Source organism: Mastigoproctus giganteus, chromosome 3 (assembly GCF_048544385.1).
Source record: "Mastigoproctus giganteus isolate SK-2022 chromosome 3, ASM4854438v1, whole genome shotgun sequence".
Lineage (NCBI taxonomy): Eukaryota > Metazoa > Arthropoda > Arachnida > Uropygi > Thelyphonidae > Mastigoproctus > Mastigoproctus giganteus.
Window position 1 is genome coordinate 85,609,221 of NC_143577.1, and position 18,602 is coordinate 85,627,822.

Genomic DNA, 18,602 nt, shown 5'->3' on the forward strand with positions numbered 1-18,602 from the left:
GAACAGTTTTCCCTCAATCATTTTTATAATCCCTCTGGGGATATTATACACTCCAATCAAACCCTCCTCAAGATGACTAGTTCTGTAAGCTCTGAAGACCTCATCTTTTAAGTTTTTCCCCATAGAGATACCGCTTAGTGCTCTTCAGTCTGCAGTAGTCTTTTTCTGCATTAGATGCAGCCTCCACACCTGTATAGAATATTCTGAGTAGGATTGCACCAGTCTTATGGAAAAGGATAATGACCTCCTTGGTCTGCTGCAAAATTCTGAGAAATCATGAAGAGAATACCGTATACTTCTTGCTCCTCGACATGAGTTTAATTTCATGTCCTGTTCTATAATGATCCCGAAGACCTCATCCAGTACAACCTTTAATTCCTTTTCCCTAATCTATAAACTGCTCAGTGGTTTCTGCTATCCAAATAGCAAAATTTAGCTTATTTTTTGGATCATACCTGCAATCGCTTCAAATCCCTTTAATTAGCATAGCCTTGTTCTCATCGCTATGTCTTAACCTTTCTCAAACTACATTTTGACAGCTCCCCTGTGCTCTTTCATCAATATCATTTGGAACCAGAAAATGGTCAGAAAAGACAGGAACATTGTAATAGAAGAATACTTTCTTCATAAATCGCTTCTCCTCAACCATTCACTTGCTTACAAAGAATTACTAAGACAGTCATTGAGCTGCGTTGAATATAATTACAGCCAGATATCTCGAGAACACCAATTTCTTCGGCGTACACTAATGCCCTTGCATTTACCGTAGGTGAGGGGTCAGCGTAATGAACTTGTCACACGGAATCACCGGGAAATATTTCAAGATGATGCTATAGCCCACCTGCTTTAAACGGCAGCATTTCCTCTGGCTCTTCTTTGCTATTGTAAAGCGACAATTCATTACGTTTTGTAATAAACGTGGTGTGGTTATTTTAAATTGAGTCACAAAATTGCATTTGTCAAGTAGAACTGCATGGAGCGTATTCTGTGACTCGAATTGCCAAGGAAATATTACAGGGTGCGATCAAAAAGTCGCTGAATTTTGAAAAATTAATTTTATTCAATGGTAGTTGTTTACACTATTATTAACTGAATTTTGTCATTAATCTTTATTATAATTAATCTTTCTGCAACCATTGTTGTCTCTTCGTGGCTGCCATTTATCAAATCATTTACGCAAGCCTTTTATGAATTCCTTTAGGCAATCCGTGGCGTTTGATCGTATTTCTTGAATCGATTCAAATCGCTTTCCTTTCATTCCCCGTTTATAATTTTGGAAAGAGCCAAATTTTTCACGGTGGGAAATCGAGCATTTTGATTTATGTCTTTGTAATACCAATCAACTGCCTATAACTCAAAGTTTGGGATTTTATATCGGCTCGTAAAGCGGCCTTAATATCTTAGACGATTTTTTTTAGTGCTTCAAAAGCTCAACTTATATGCTGGAATATGAAGAAGTGCTAACACTACTATGAAATGCATTGAACCGCGTTGCTGTTCAACCGTGGATTTGAGTTTCGAATCTGGAAACAGTTTTCTGAATTATCAGATATTTTCGATTTCTTTTGAAAATGGTTCCATTTGCAATCTTGGTAATATTACAAAGAAAAATGTATCTTTCTTTATACTCGTAACAGTTTATAATTTATTCCTGTATTTACCGCAATAGTGGGAAAGTTTAAATGTCGGTCGCAATAATAAATTAAGGTTTCTTAATGAAGTTTCTTCAAACCCGAAGCATAAATGAAACAGATCCACATCGTCAACAGCGATGTGGATCTATTTCGAAACTCGTGAAACAGCACAATCTCGCCATGCTCCACAGCTGCAAATAGCAATCAGTGACATGAACTAAGTTCAGAAGCTTATTCTGGACTACAGCCGCATTTCATTGTAAAATCTCGCAAGTGAGCTGAGAATGGCATTTTACTTTTGATTTCTATTGCGTGCCACTAGAAAATAAGCAGCGATCGGTGCTATTTATCTGAATTGCTGGACCGAGGCATCCTCCTGATGACTTGCTTCACAACAAGATAGTACACATTACATACAGGAATGATGCCAGTGCAAAATTTGCAAAGCAAAACACTTCAGCGCAAGTGTGTTCGGTGAAATCGTAACTATATCGCAAGTACGTTTCTTAACAATCACAACGAAACAAAAGTATTCACAGTTGAGCATTTACAAACTGTCTGAAGACTTTCTAACCCTCTCTCTGCGTCTCTAATCTTCAGTAAACACACTCGGGAATAACTGCTTCAGGAGCTCAGCGAGAAACAAACATCAGCACTATTCTTAAATAATTTCCAACAGCCACTTGTGTCTTTCACAAGTTCATCTGTTTACCCAGTCCTCCGTCATATGACCGACTTACTGCGGGTTGGATACACGCTTCTGACCTGTCTCAAGGGGGATCTTTCACCGCTAATTAACAGCGACTCAAGTTGGTCGATCACGTCTTCCGTACTTCCGGTAATTGCCATAGAAACACAGCGAACTTCAGACTCCCGCCATGCCGCAAAGTGTACTTTGTCAAGGAAATGTCTTTTTACCTCACTGTTTGTTCCTCTATTTCTTCCTTTATTTTCCTTTCTCTTCGGTATGGTGGAGTAGTTTATTTTTATGACGCACTCCACTTATTCCGAGCATTTTCCACATACTTTCTTTTAATTCCTTGCCCGCTAAATAAGAAAATGTTGCGTTTAAAGTAACTTGTAGACGCATTCTTTGGGTAATAATTGCGATTGATAAAAAAAAATGCGAGGCAGAGAATTTCAGGCTGTTTTGTTTATCTTTTTCAAATGTTTTTCGCTTTTAATAAATTTATTTTTGAGAGATCCGCTTTAGTGAGTTAAATAATTGACTTAATTATTTTCAAAATCAATTATTCAAATTATATCAAACACAAAGTAAACATTCTTTATTCTAGTAACAATTGGTGTTTTTTTTTTTTTTTTTGGTAAAAGCAGCTGAACACGAGGAACAATAACTTAAAAGTTAGAACATAAAAGGAGCATGCGTAATCGTGAACAGGACTGCACCCTCTGTGAATGTTATGCCACGTTGTTGTTTTAATGATTAGCATTCAAATTCTAAATAAAATTCATTATTTGGTACAGCTTTTTGCATATTTCCGTTATCCAGATATTATGTGAAGAGTTTATGATTTGAACCTGCAGAGACCATCAACTGCAGGTTCAAAACCTTAAATTGTTTTAATTGATATTTAGGAATCAGCCCCCTGTAACCATAGCTTAGTGGTTATTCGTAAAAAAATTTCCTAAATTACTTGAACAAAAATGCAAGGATTGTCTATGTGATAAAAAATGACTAGATATTTAAAGAAATTAACTTTATTGGATATATGAATTTAATATTCAGAAGGGCATCATCTTAATTAGATTTTTAAGTCTTTATAAAATATATTAAGTTTAAGCTTGAAATCAATAATCGCTTTCCTTTCTTGAAGGTCCTAGTGACTCATTCATTATCAGTGTTCTACAGGGCGTGCCCACACAAATTCTACCATTTCTCCTCAGTCTTCCTCATCTCCCATGTCCATTCATCTATAATAGTTTTCTTCACTCTCCCTCTGGGCCTTTTCCCCTAACATTTCCCTCCTTATCATTTACATCCTTCTCAAATGCATTCATCTCAGAACTTTAACTTTCTAATATCTTCCATTCTCCATAAATTACCATACTCTGTATCAAACATCTTACCGATCTTTTCCTTAGGAAAATTCCTAATCTTTCACAGTATTATTCGCCTCTTAAAAGCTTTCTTTTTACCCACTGCTACCACTTCTCTGTTGCTCTTTGCTTCTTCAACCATTAGGCTTCCCAAACATCTATATTCGCTCACCTGTTCTAATTCTAACAGTTGCCCACTCTCACAAAGGTTATGAGATTGGGCCAACTGACCCACTCTCAACCTTCGTCTTCTAGATATTTATTCTCATCTCAAATCTATAACAAATTTCTTTTAGCCTATTAACCCAATTTCTTTATTACTTCCTCAGGATTTGCCTCCAGTGCTACATCCGTAGATCTAACACTATCAATGACCTTTCAACAATCTTCACTCTCTACAATTCTCCAGCATCTCTACTTGCTATATTAAATGCTTCCTCAACCATTTCTTTTACACGTGTATTGAATAAAGTCAGGTAGAGACAACACTCCTGTTTCCCTTTTATAATCTTGCTCAGGATGCAGAAAAACTGGATGAGTATTTTGCATCTACATTCACGCATGAGGAAATCTCTGGGAAAGCAGAGACCAGCAGTTTACAAAACTCCAACAAAGAGACAAATGATTTTGTAATAACTGAGAGGAAAGTGGAAGAGAAATTATTGAAGTTAAACATAAGAAATGCACCTGGGATGGACCTATCCAATTATATTAAGGGAGAGAGGGAAGGAAAGTAAGCAAACCCATAGTCATAATTATGAAAGCATCCTTGGACTCAGGGAAGGTCCCCACGGACTGAAGATGTGCAACTATATCCCCAATTCATAAAGGGAGATCAAATGATGACACGAATAATTAGATCTATTAGTTTAACTACTGCTCATGGGAAATAATTGCATTACTGGTTAAAAAAGGTAATGCAGAATCGTAAAGAAAGACGACAGTTATACTTCAGACGTATCATGGGCTTGTTAAGGGGAAATCTTGTCTGACCAACTTGACTGGATGCTACGATGTGGTCACCAAAGAACTGGATGAAAAAAAAAAATAATTTTGATATGGTTATTTGGATTTCAGGAAAGCTTTTGATACTGTTAACACAAAATGCTGCGGTACAAATTGGAGCAGTGTGGGTTAAGGGAAAGTTGCTGCTATGGATAAAAGGGATGGTTGAGTTGGAGAAAGTGGTAATTAAGCGAGTGGTCCACTGCTCTTCGTGGACTAACGTTATAAGTGGAGTCCCGCCAGGATTCGTTGTTGGGCCCATTGTTCTCAATATTTATCAGTGATATTGATGAAAACATATCAGGCCTAATGTCCAAGTTTGCAAATAATACCAAGGTTGGCAGGGTGGTTAATGTAATGACAGGAATTGCAGTATTCTACTGCATCTAAAAGGGTTAGGCAAATGGACTGAGAAGTGGCAACTGATGTTTAACATTGACAAACGCAAAGTGCTGCATATGGGTTACAGAAACCCCAGAGTAGCGTACTAACTGTGTGGAACTACACTTAGGCTAGTGGAAAAAAAAAAAAAACTCAGTTAGATATGAAATTCTCTGAGCAGTGAAGACAAGCTGCCAGGACACTTCCTGGGGTTTAGCCAATTGATATACAGGAATTTTGTTAGCAGGGATAAGGCAGTGGTCAGGTCACATCTTGAGTACTGTATATAGGTCTTACCTGGTGTCTTCATTTTACGAAGGATGTAGAGTTGCTGGAAGAAGTACAGAGAAGGGCAAAGAGATTGGTGAGAAGAACAACGGGGTGCTCTTACCGAGAAATGCTTCAGTTCTGCAAATTTCAGTGTCTGGAGACTAGTCACCTGCAAGGTGATCTGATTGAGACGTTTAAGACTTTGAATGTATCGGGCAAGCTAAATGCTGAGAGGATTCTTCCTCTTGCTCAGATTACGCACATGATGGGTCAAATTGAAGGATGCTTTCAGAATAGATGTGGGGAAGTTTACCTTTAGCCAGAGAGTGGTTAATTGCTGGAACAGCCTTCCATCTACTGTTGTAGAAGTTGATATCATAAATAAATTAAAGGAATAAATAGAAAAACTATTGGAAGGAATAGATAGGTGAAATTGGAAGTTATGTTGATGTTGTATAAGCTTGCTTTCTTCCATAATATGCTACTACTAATGCTAGTTTCAATGTCACCTCGAGCAACCCTAACTTTTAATCATGACTGAAGAGTACTAAAGTTTAGACCAACTAGAGTCGTAGGTCTAAGAGAAACCTACTTTTACTAGTTCTGGGGGACACAAACTATGCACCAAATCACTCGCAAAATATAAAATATAAAAACTTGTAAAGAGTAGACTTTTGAAAAATGTGATAACTATAGAAAAATCCTGAGAAAAATCATTACTATTAAAGGGGTATTATTAAATAACCGAAATCCAAGTCATTTAATTAAAATATCGTAGAAAAACATTAGCACAACGTAGAATATTGATTATAAAAACGCGGTACTGATTCACACAAAGTGATGGGGAAAATAATCTGCAAACGTATAGTCTTGAAGTCCATTAATAAAAATGAGAAAGTGATCAAAGATCTGACCCCAGATATTATAACAGAAGACATATAATATACAAAAATAATTGAAAATATGAAAGGGTGCACATAGGTGAGACGGGGAGAATATCTTAAACTAGCAAAGATGTACGCAACAACACGTGGTCAAAAGAAACGCCAAAGAATCAAAATTTGCAGATCACACGTTCGGGTGCTCCAAGGCAGATAAGCAATAGGAATTTGGCAGTTATGAAGAAATATATTTCGAAAAAATAAAAGAAACTTTTTACATAAAGAAATTTAGCCAGGTTGCATTAAACAGAAATAAAGAAGAAACTTAGGGTAGGTGTGGAATGTGTTTTTCAACAATAAGATTAAACAGGAAGTAAATAGAGCTGGGGCCAACGTCTGTGACAACGACAGACATCGGTTATGCTAAGCCATTGGTTTGATATTCTATACACTGCAAGGTTCCCCAAAAGAAATAAAAAGACAAGTATCAAAAAACGTTATTTCACAAAATATCTTTCATGCCTAATTTAATCTTCACACTCAAGTTAATAGTAGTATTTATATATCCTTATTTATACAACAAACAACAGCAGGCAAACGTCCTTCATTGTAACCCTATATTTTACGAAGCATTAAAACTTCTGAATCGTGAGGGCATCTCTATGAATTGCCTGAACGTTGAATTACAAATAAATTGCATTTCTCTACCATAAGAGGTATAATCTATACTCTTTGTCAGACGACCATTTCGGTGGTGGTTGTTATCTCAGCGGTGGGATATCAAACGCTCTATAGCACCCAGTAACCGAGTGATTATTAAAATCACAAGATGAGATTTCAAAAGGCAAAAGAGTTCAAAGTTAGAAAGTGTACAGCATAAACTTCATGTGTGGTTGTTCTGTCACGGATTCGATCGGACACTGTAACCCGTTGTTATAATCTAGTTCGCTTGCAGACCCGGTTGTTAAGACAGTTGTGTAACGAGCATTTAAGCCCAGTTAGCGAGTTCATCGTTAATCATATAGTGCGCATGTTGTTATATAGGAAACCCACCGTTAAATGATTGACAGCACACACCACTGGCTTCATGTCTGTCGAAGTTACAAACTCCAATTAATAACAGTACTAACTCAAATTACCAGCAGCGTAGATATTGAGTTTAGTTTGCGAAATGGTTAGCCACGAAGCTTGTGTTCGATATTCCCTAAATTTAAATTTCAAACAGACTTAAAGGGCATCGCTGTATATTAATAACTGTATTTTCTATAATAGTGTTTTTGGAGTCAGAAGAAAAGGAGTTATTATATTCATGACAGAGGTTATACATAATATACTCGGTGACGCCAAAAATATTGGGATAACAAATGTTGGTAAATCGGGTACGATTTCCCCCATAGATCTTACCTAGTATATCTATGGGGAATATATATAAAAGCCGTTGTCCAGTGGTCAGGGTGATTAGTATACGTTCTTTGACTGAACCGGAGTTAAAATCCTTGACTGCTAAATATGGCTGTTTCTTCTATTCTCTATCTTATGAACTTCACTGACCTTCGGTTTTCCAGGAGCATAAACAGAAATTTTATTTTTAATGACATTTTAAATAACAATATCTTTGTTGAAAAATACAGTAGAGGTGGATTGCGTTTGACAAACCATATTTATGGGTTAATGAAGTTAAGTAACAAAATTTCGAGTGATAGTACTGTAAACAAAAATATACTTTAAATAGTGTTATATATAAATGCATGTACATTATGTTGATCTTAGCACGATTATGAGCCTCACTATGATAGATGAATTGAGAGAGAATGGTGGATGCGGAGAGATGAACAGGAGGGCTGAGGGTAGAGAGAGAGATATGGAGAAGTGGTTGTTGACGTTTATGCTTGGACCACCACTGAAGATGACAATGTACGATGTTAAATATAAGATACAGGATGTTTTTGCAGAGGTTTCGACAGACTTTGGGGGAGTGTGTTCTACTCGGCACTGGGACCAAAAAAGGTCTTACAGACAAAGGTCCGTAAACGCTTCCGTTCCCTTTTACAGCCAGTTTTCTTTTTTTCGTAGAGCGAGGGTAATGATGACTATTTAATTATTTTATAATTAAAACACTATGTGATCGATGAGCACTCTCCTTTATGGCTACATCACAGCAAGTGTTCGAAGCGATCTCTTTTAGCAGCAATACAGCCTCAGATTGTCGAACACCTATTCGTCTAATGGATTTTTTAAGGGAAATTTTCAGGATATAAGCGTCTTGAAGTGTCCCCTCTATAAATCTAACGGCCAGGTTACTTTCATATTCCCGAACAGTGAGGTAAACTTCTGGAACACCATTATGCATGAACCACATTTGACTACGCATTTCGATGGTACTTCTTTGAACAATACAATGTTCAATGCAATGGAACTCTTAACAGTTCCATTTCAGTGTTAGAGTACAGGCTATTCAAGTTAACAAAAAAAGTAACATAAGGATTGAAAATAAGAGAAATACTGATTCGCTTACAGGTCACTTCAGAAAAACAGATAATCAGAACAACGAACGAACTTTCGCTTCAAAAACAGTTGCCTATTCCAGAAAGAGTAGATGGATTCGGTTAAAAATTTGCATGTATGTACAGTGATGTCAGATATGCAAATAATTCCGATTTATTGTCATCTGACCTAATGATGGGAGTGCCACCTTCATTCTATGAAAAAGAGAAAACGGCCTATATTTCGGAAGGGAGATGTTTCCTGACCTATGTCTGTATTAACTTTGATTCCTGTGTTCACAGAACACAGAGTTTGATGAGACTTTAAGAAACATCCTATAAAAGTGCTTGAAAATGTTTCATTCCTACAATTTATCTTTTGAAAGGTAAGGTTTTATAAGCTGCGAAGAAGTATATAAGATTGAGGTATGAATTCTTAAAAATGAATGCGCGGCGTTAAAGATGTTCGCAAGATCGAAAGTTCATTAATCGGATGTTCGTAAATAAGGAGCCCACTGCACAAGAAAATGTGCACTTTGTCTGTGCGATGTCTTTATTTACGTGAAGATTTACATGCGTGCAGGCTGACAAAGACGGTATAACTCTCGTTGGGAAACTACTTCCAGCGCCTGAGATCGTCTAGTTACAACCCCGAAAAAAGACACTTAAGAATTTCCTAGTCACCGATGGATCTGAACCCAGACCTCTACAAACGAATGGCAAGTAGAATATTTGAGATAGATCTGATATAATCTTTCAGTAAGGTGACTTTCAATTATGGATATGTGTAAAAAATTGGCATTATGCATTTAAATACTAGACATAATAATTCTAGTCATTTTTAGGCGCATTAGCATATTATGAATAATGCCTCTATTGAGTTCACTGTCCATCTCTCATTTAACAACTCCACTTCCAGTGGATGCATTTTCATGAAGTTTTATATATTTATACCTTTTAAAATAACTCTAATGCTAGTGAATAGTCTTTCATGAAATTATCTTTCACTCTTTCGAACGAGTGTTGACCATCCCCAAATTTAAATTAAAATCGGGCAATTATTTATTAATATTTGCTAAATCGCTATAAATGTAACGCAATGCTTATGTTAACTAGCTTGTTTTAAACCACTCACAATATCTTGGGTAAATCGAGTCCTCATGCATTCCAGTCAAAAATGAGTCAGTGGCCAACCAGCTTTCATTGCTGCATCCAGTGTTTGTTTGATATTTTTTATTCAGAAATAGCGGCACGCTTCTGACAACAGCATCTTGTTATTTTTAACCGCAATTAGCCAACAAATGTGTAATCATCAACATTCTTTACCTTTGCTATTTCCTGCATATTATAAAAGTTAAAAAAAAGTGCGTGTTTTTCTCAGCAACAACCGTCAACTTTTTAAATAAGCTACCAAACTCATACTTCAACTCACCTCTGAACTCTTGGAATGCAGTTTTCCGGGTATGTAATTATCAATATTAGGAACGCTCAGCTCGTGAATGATTAGTATTCGCTGTTAATTTTTTAGTAAATCTACTGCGTGCAAAATAAAAATAATTTAACGCTTCCTCGTACGGTTTTTGAAGAACAGGATTCTTTAGTCTAATTATCATAATATTTCGGACGTTTTAAAAGTGACATTTCGAATAGATGTAACTGGATTTTTAGAATACGTCGAAATATAATATACACTGCATATTCACAGGAAAAACACACGGTAGCTAATTTCTTATAAAGTTGGTAGCTAAGAATGTAGAGACCCTTCATAACAAATACTAGTAATTACAGCCTGTGCCTTTGGATTGTTCGCCGTTTGACTCTACTTTGTCTAGACCCGAAGTAATTCATTTGCTGATCCAACAAAAGAATTTCCATTCTCAAAGCTTATCTCTTCCTTCTCTATTTATCTTCCGTGCACTCTCTTTGTACGGAAGACGAACAGCGGGTTGTCAGTGTGGTACTATTCACTGCATATTCCACGTCTGTTCAAAAGACCTTTCATACAGTACAAATGCCAAGTCTCCGTGTATCTGCGTGACATTACAGGCTGGACACCATTATCAGAACTGTCTTCTCTCCAATTTCATACAACACTGCCTTTTATCTTGCCTTTATTTATACGAAATTAGCTGTTACTCTCATATCTGGCATTCGCATCTCATATTGCGCTTTTAGAAGTGGAGAATTTTAAGAAATTATAAATTCCAGTAGTGAAAGGCCTAAATTTATTGGTATTTGAAAATTGTCGTCGTTGTAATTGCCAACGCACTTCATATTAATAAAACTCTTGAAGTTCTCGAAAGGGCAAGTAATAGATGTACGCTGGCTGGAGCATTTTTAATGGATTACAACCGTAGCAATTCATAATGACTTTATTCAAGTATATGCATTGCCCTCCTTGGTAGTATAGTGGTTTCGCCACTTGTCTGAGAGGTTTGGGTTCGAATCCAGTGACAGAATGAAGGAACCTCTAAAGGGTCCTTCAGTCGTAGTCGATTCCAGGCGAAGGGAGTAGTTCCCCCTTGAATTATTCGGAGTTTCAGTCTGCACAACAAATTAACCCGTGAATATACATTTGTAGACGCATCAACGACTTAGACATTATGCCATGCATAGAGTATAAGTCGCTAATACGCCTAAAATCCAACAACATACTACCAACTGAGATTAACTGAACAAATCAAGGAGTAATATTTGTTTCTAGAGTTTAGAACTAGGTTAAAACGATGAAAAATAAATATAAAAGTATTGAAAAGCAAACTTATCTGTTCATGTTATCAAGCTCTCAATAGTATCCAAATGCATGTATGAAGTTAATAAAAACACTTCTGTTACTTCCCCTCCACTGAGAAAATATTCATGTAACTCGAGTTAATCCATTAATACCGATGGGTATTGGTACACACTGAAAAATCTGTAATTGTTTTTCAAGCTGGATAAGAGATTGTTGTTACAGTATAATCATGAATTTTCCATTCATTTAAGTGTACATGCATGTTAAAACCGAGTGGGAAAGCAAGCTTAGCTCTCCTGGGTAAGGACCTAAATCGTATGGGAACGAAATTCATAAGAAAATGTCCGTGGTTTGCAGGAAACATGCGGGTGTAATGCCTAATGCATTGCCCTATTATACTGTGGGTAGGTGGATGAAGTGTGCAAGATGAATCAAGTACTGAGCATCCATCCACTGATGAGTAGAAAAATTCAGCTCATTTCTTAATTGATGAAGGTCAATTGGCGATGGGCATTGTGGAACTGGCTGGAGATATTATTTGGGTTCTATCAACGATACTGCAGGTTTTGAAAGAATGACTGCATATGTGGAAGATAACGTCTCGCTGGGTTCCTCATTCTCTGACGGATGTCTAGTTCCGGTATCGTTACAAAATTGGTAGAATTTGAGAGCGCCTTTTGTTTTACTCTTGAAGATGAAGGTTCCATTCAAAAGTCAACCCTTCCAGACAACGTCAGGTATATCGAGAGCAGTATATCTCTATCTTGACACGCTTTAACAAAAATATGCTGTGTGGTACCAGGTACCTCCCATGTGATGTAGCAATCAAATACTTAGTTTTATTTTTACTTTTTTGTTATTTTTGCCGTTTTAACATTGCTTTTTGAAAAAACTTCCTATTTTGTTTTATCTCAAGGCTCCTCAAAATCATGCATGTGATCAGAATAGTTTACTCTTTAAAAACAAGAAAAAGATTGGTCTGGTGTACCTTTTCTCTGGAAGTCACTTTGTAGTGAATATAAATAATGGTAAGAAAAAACTGAAAGTAAGTTGTAGTTGATTAGTGCTAGTAATTGATGTTTTATTATTAGAAATTGAAACTAGTTATTAATCGGGCAGGATCTCCTTCGATCTCTTGAAAGCTGTGGTACATAAGTGTTGTTTAAAGCATTTTCAAGGTTTGGCGATTTACCTTAACTACTCTTTGGCAAGTAGTTATTATAATATGATTACGTGCATTATTTTCATCGCCAGTTTTTATAAGCTTACTAAATACTGTATTTTGAGAAGTGGAAGACTTAATACAGTAAGAACTGAAATCCAGAATTATATTATAGATATCTCTGTTGCATCAGGGATTGCATAATGGTGTAATAAGTCCCCACAATTAGATGCATAAAGCACGAGCAATAATTTAAGTATAAACATTCATATTTACCTCAAACTTTGGACAGTCATTCAAATTTTATTTTATGAACACAAAGAAAAACACAAGATAATTCAATTCCTGTAATAATATATGATCACTTTTATCTCCTCACTTAAAAACGAAATCCCTGAAATCAAGTAGGGGCGTGTTAAAGATTCCTGGTGACAAATTGACAAAATCTGGTAATACGTCCAGAAATATCTGTTTCCTTTACCAAAGAGCTTCATTAATGGAAAAGTTAAATTTAAAGAAGCCAGGCGCATATGCTTCAGGGAAAACACTTCAGCGAGGGACATAACGGCATTACTACTCTATTTTAATATCGGGTAACACACATTATCTCGAGCAGTATCATTATGGAAATTTTGCTTGATGGAACGAGGGGGAAAGCGAGTCGAGATATGAAGAGTGCTAAATGGGTTTTAACCCCTAGGCAAAGACGTGTTGATAAAAGCAGTGCTTCTGATGTATGCTCATCTTAGTACCTTACTCTCTACTCATGTTTAGGGAATGCCAGCTTCGTTTAAGGAGGATGTCAATTATATCGCATTCCCTTCTAGGCAATGCAAGCAAAGCGAATGCTATAATAGGCAGAAAGAGATAAAGATCGCTGCATCTCTGAGCACCAAATAAATCACACCTAATATATTTACCCTTTAATGTTCCTAAAAACTCTTAAGTTACCCACTAATAACTCTTGAGTTGGTGTAAAAGAGCTTTTGAAAGCAGTTTTTTTTCATTTTTCTTACCTTTCAAGCAGCCTGAAAATTTTACTTTCAGGTGAAAAGTAACGTAATAATTTAATTGATAATTTGAAAAGAAATTAGAGCATTGCCATTGGATGTCATGTCTATTTTTGAATGACGTTTTATTAACTAGTAAATTCGTTTGAAATTAATTTAATTTTATTAGCTCAAATTATTTAAAATAATTAAATGATCAAATTTTGTGGTCCTTTATGACCATCCAGGAGTAAAAATAGAAAATTATTTTTAAATAATTTTATCCGTTTAAAGTTCAGCTATAAGTTATTTGTATAACTTATTGACTGTTGTTTTTTTCGACTTGTAATGATAATAAATATCATTTATACCCTACAGATTATTCTTATACAACTCGGATATCTTAATCTCTTACACTGTGCAATTACTTTGATTCACAGCGTTAGGAAAATCAATTAATAAAAACTGATGAAATAATGTATTGTATTATGCGGAAACATATCTGAATTATAAATATGAAGTTAAAGTACAAAAATGTGAAAGTACTGAAATATTATATTACGTAGGGAATGCGCAATTTTAGAAAGAGCAAGGACAGAATTCGATACAATTAGCCTTTAAAAAAACGCAGTTTCAAAGATATTGGTGAGCTCGAGGAGTCTTTCTCAAAACCAGAGCGAAAATCAGGGAATCTTTCTCAGCTGGACAGATCTCTCCTTCTAAAACACTGCACTAGACATTCCACGTTTTGATCCCGCTCCTGTTACCTTCATGCACCTCCCATCATCAATCGTGATCTCCAAGCAAGAACTTGTGCATATCATCAACAGTTAACCATCAAATCCACGGTTGTACCCGATGGATTTCCTCTATTTTTGGTAGAAATCTGAAGTCGAAACCATTCACATAAGATTCTGAAAACATCTATCTTTGAGATTCGGATGCAGAATTTTGTCAAGCATATTCGAAAACGTAATACAACAGTCTTTAAAGGATTTCTGGCTTGTAAAAATATAACTGTGGGATGCAATTTATTAAAAAAAGTCGACAAAACAATTTCTTAGCACTTACAGCTCACCGTTTCGGTCACGAGCCTGCTTATATACAGTCAATAAAGAAGAACATTAACGATCACTGATCTATTCTATTAAGTACGTTTCATAGGGTACAGAAAGCTCTACAGGATAAAACTCAACCAATTTTTTTTTTAACAGCAAAGATGCGCACAATAAAATTTACGTCAAACCTTTCCTTGAAATACTATAAAAGAACTTGCAGATAACTGCCCACTTATTCTCTGTATTTAAGCAGTTACTCTCAGACAGATTGCTGTGAAGAAGGAAAGTAAATCCCAAAATTTCACCGAAAACAGTAGTTCCACAAGGGAGAGTTTCGGTCCAGAATCCTCTTCGTCGCGAAGTTTAATCCTTTCAAACTACTGCAGCAAAAATCTTTAATAGTTCTTAGGAAAACGATTTAGTGTTGATGTTTTCGCAGAATAAAGTCTCACCGTAGGTAGCACGTCATTTCTCATGAAATAGCAAAACTAGTAGACTTTCTGAAAACTGTAGGCATAGAACTGAAAAAAAAGTCCAAATTATTTTTATCAACGGAAAAGAAAAGGAAAACAATAATCGAAAGAGTCATCTAGATTTAGGGATCATCTGGAGGCTACCCATTACACAGCATATCTCAGGCTCAAAGAAAAAGAACTGAAGCTCTCTGGAAAGTTAAACAAGAGCTTATCGGTGTCCATCACCCAAACTGCTTATTCAATACGTGTTAAGATGTGCCGCTCTGTTTGTATGGAGTGCTGGGCACTTCTCCACATTAATAGAATATTTGATAAGCTATTTACCATCTCATGAAGCATACTTTTTACGTTATGTATGACTGAATGCCCTGACACTTGCTCATCAGAAAAAGAAATAAACGTTGACAAAACTTCTCACATACATGATTGACTCCCTTGGCAACTATACCGCGCTCATACAGCATTAGGAACGACCAAGATCTCAGAAGGGTCTCCTCCTGAACACTTATTTTTCCTCACTACTATTCAACATCATACTGACTTGCTGGCTGCAAACACACAACAGTTCGCCAATGGACAAAGTTCAAAGCGTCTGCAGTTGCTTCAGCCCATCTGCAATGAATGATAGGTTCTAAAGAAAAGTGTGGAAAATGAAGGACATTGCAGAAATTTATATCTGCACTTTGCAATTCTTAATATATTTATTTCTCAACTCATTCTTAAACCGAAACAAATGTAAAAATTCATTACTGATTTGTACTTGTCACTGTCAGTCTTATAACCCATCAATTAAAAATCATAATATCTTATTAATCTATAACAGATTTCTAATCGACTGTCTCCTGATATTTCAAAATTTATCCCCCAGCATAAAACTAGAAAATGAATTGAATGAACTAAATGAAAACTAATTTATTATTTTTTATTTAACTGGTAGGATAATTTCTTTAGAAGCCTACTTCTTAGCCTAGTTTTATTTTTAATATTATTGTGCTTTCAAATACTTAAAATAAGAGTATATTTATATTAACGCATTTTAAGAGTATATAAATACAAGCATTTGAATATTAGAACATTAGTATTTGAATATTAGACAGTTTTAGTGTTTATCAGATTCTGCCTAAATCTATGTGGATCGTGATACCATCATGCATTAGGGGAAGTATATGCTGAAAAATATTATACTTCCCCTAATGCAGTTTGCATGTTAAGTATAGTGGACACTTTAATTCATACTATTTTAGTAATGTTTCCATCCTGAGATTCTTATGAGAAAACAATCGCTAATGGACAGTGACCGAGATTTTTTAACTGACTCTTCGTAAAAATTTTAAATTTTGACATAAAGGTATACACTTGGATACCCAGAAGCATCAATCACCTCGACAGATGATTCTGGGTACTCATCCACACCACGGGAAGGTGGGCCGAGACTGTACGTGTTCCCAATGGAACACGTACTGTCTCGATACGAGACTCTGACCCGCATGATGTTGTCAAAAGCTTGGCCAGATTTCTCTGGGGGGCCCACTTCAGAGAGGGAGGAAAAAAAAAATTCCTGTGGTGCAATAAAATAATCTAAATAAAGAAGCTCCAATTCCCACAGTAGCATTTGCTTGTTTTGGCCTTCCTATTATTTAGTTTTCATAAGATACAATTGAAGCACTCCCTTGAATTCCGTCGGCTTTGAGCTTGGTGAATAATAAAGTAATAAGATTAAAGAAACTCGCTGATGTGAAATATTGGTATTATACGATGAGGTGAATATTATCTTTGCACTTTGTTCTGCTAGCCGCGGACTTTCTTTTAGTCTGCGGCTAGCAGAAAAAAAAAAAAAGTCCAATGTGGGGAAACTTAGAGGGAAAAAAACTAACATTTCAAATTGTTTTTCTGGCAAACTTGAGGCAGTTATTTTATTTACTAAAGAAGCCCAACGAAGCGCATTTGCTGATTACCCTGTGGAATTTTAAATCAAGGACTTTTAAATTTCTATTACGCACTGAGGTTAATAACTTTTTTTTTACTCTCTCATTTGGTGGAAATCATAGTTAACTTTACTATCAACCCCCATGACCGATATTTCCAAAAAAAATAAATAAATAAAATAGAGGAAGAAAACGAAACATCTGTAGTTTTTTCTTCCGTCTCTTGTGACTTCTTTCTTTGTAATTTCTTTCCTTCCTCTGCTCCATTTCTTCCCAATTAGTCGATGATACTCTCTAAGGGCTCGCCGGAGCACGGAGATCTCTTACCTTCTCTCGCGCTCCAAGAAACAATAACGGTCGCTAACAAACGCGGAGTAGCCCCATTTCTTGAGAAAGGTATCTCGGTAAGTTTCTTCTTTGCCTATTTCTTTCTAGGCTCTTTCTGATACGCCCTTTCTTTCTCGTTTCGGAAATGTTTGGCTGTCCTCATCGGATCTCCAGCTTAATGCTCCGTGCTAAGATGGGCTTCGTTCTTGGCACGAGAGGATAGCAATACACTCACACGGAACTCCTTTCAAATGGCGAGTTTTGATTTTAGTCATTTTACATCCGTAAGAAGGTCGAGTTACGTGAATGTTTAAAACCGGTTTTAGTGCGAAGCAAAAGAGGGCGATCAGAATTGGCAATCAAATAGAATTTATTTGCAAGATCCAATTTAATGAGATTTTCTCGTCTTCCCCATCTTAGAATTAAATTAAAACAATGATTCACGTTTCATTTATTCAATATAAGAGAAAGAAAATGAAAATTAGTTCAAAGACATTTTCTGTTAACCTCATAAAATACGTAAATTTAACTTTTTTTCGTTCTTTCAACGAAAGGAGTGAAATTTCATCAAATTGTGAGCAAAGTACCTTTAAGTTATTAAAATTAGAAAGCAAGTGTTCCAGCTAGTTAAAATGTACAATAACCATCAAAAATTTACTGAAAACGTAAGCAATTTAAGTGTCGTGTTCCTTTTACATATTCATGTACATTAGCACTAAGTTTATTCATTATTCGTAATAGAAAGCTCTACACGTTTACTGACTGACATCCAATTATTAAATAACTGGCTTTTACACGATTAAACGTGGTACATTTTATAGATGTGTGAAACAGCCACGTTAAGGGAGTATTCATTTCCTGAATATTTGGTAAAAAAAAAGACAGATCCCCCCCGTCCCTACTTCTAAAAAATAAAACTGAGAAACTACCGATAGATGTTCAAAATGCAAAACGTTTAAGTTATGTTAATTTGATTATTTAAATTGGCGCGACTTGAACTTGAAGCCATAATGAACCAGAAGGTTGCTTCTGTGTATTTCCTACATTCTACAGTCAGCCTGGCGTTTTAAAAAAGAAGTTTCCTGGAGGTATCTTTATGGTAACTTAAAGTTGTAAGTTGAATCTCCCCTTAAACCAATAGATGTAATACATTTATGAGCTCATGGTGTAATTTTTATCAGTCAGTTTCGCTATTCAATGATTAAGCGGAAGAGTCCCA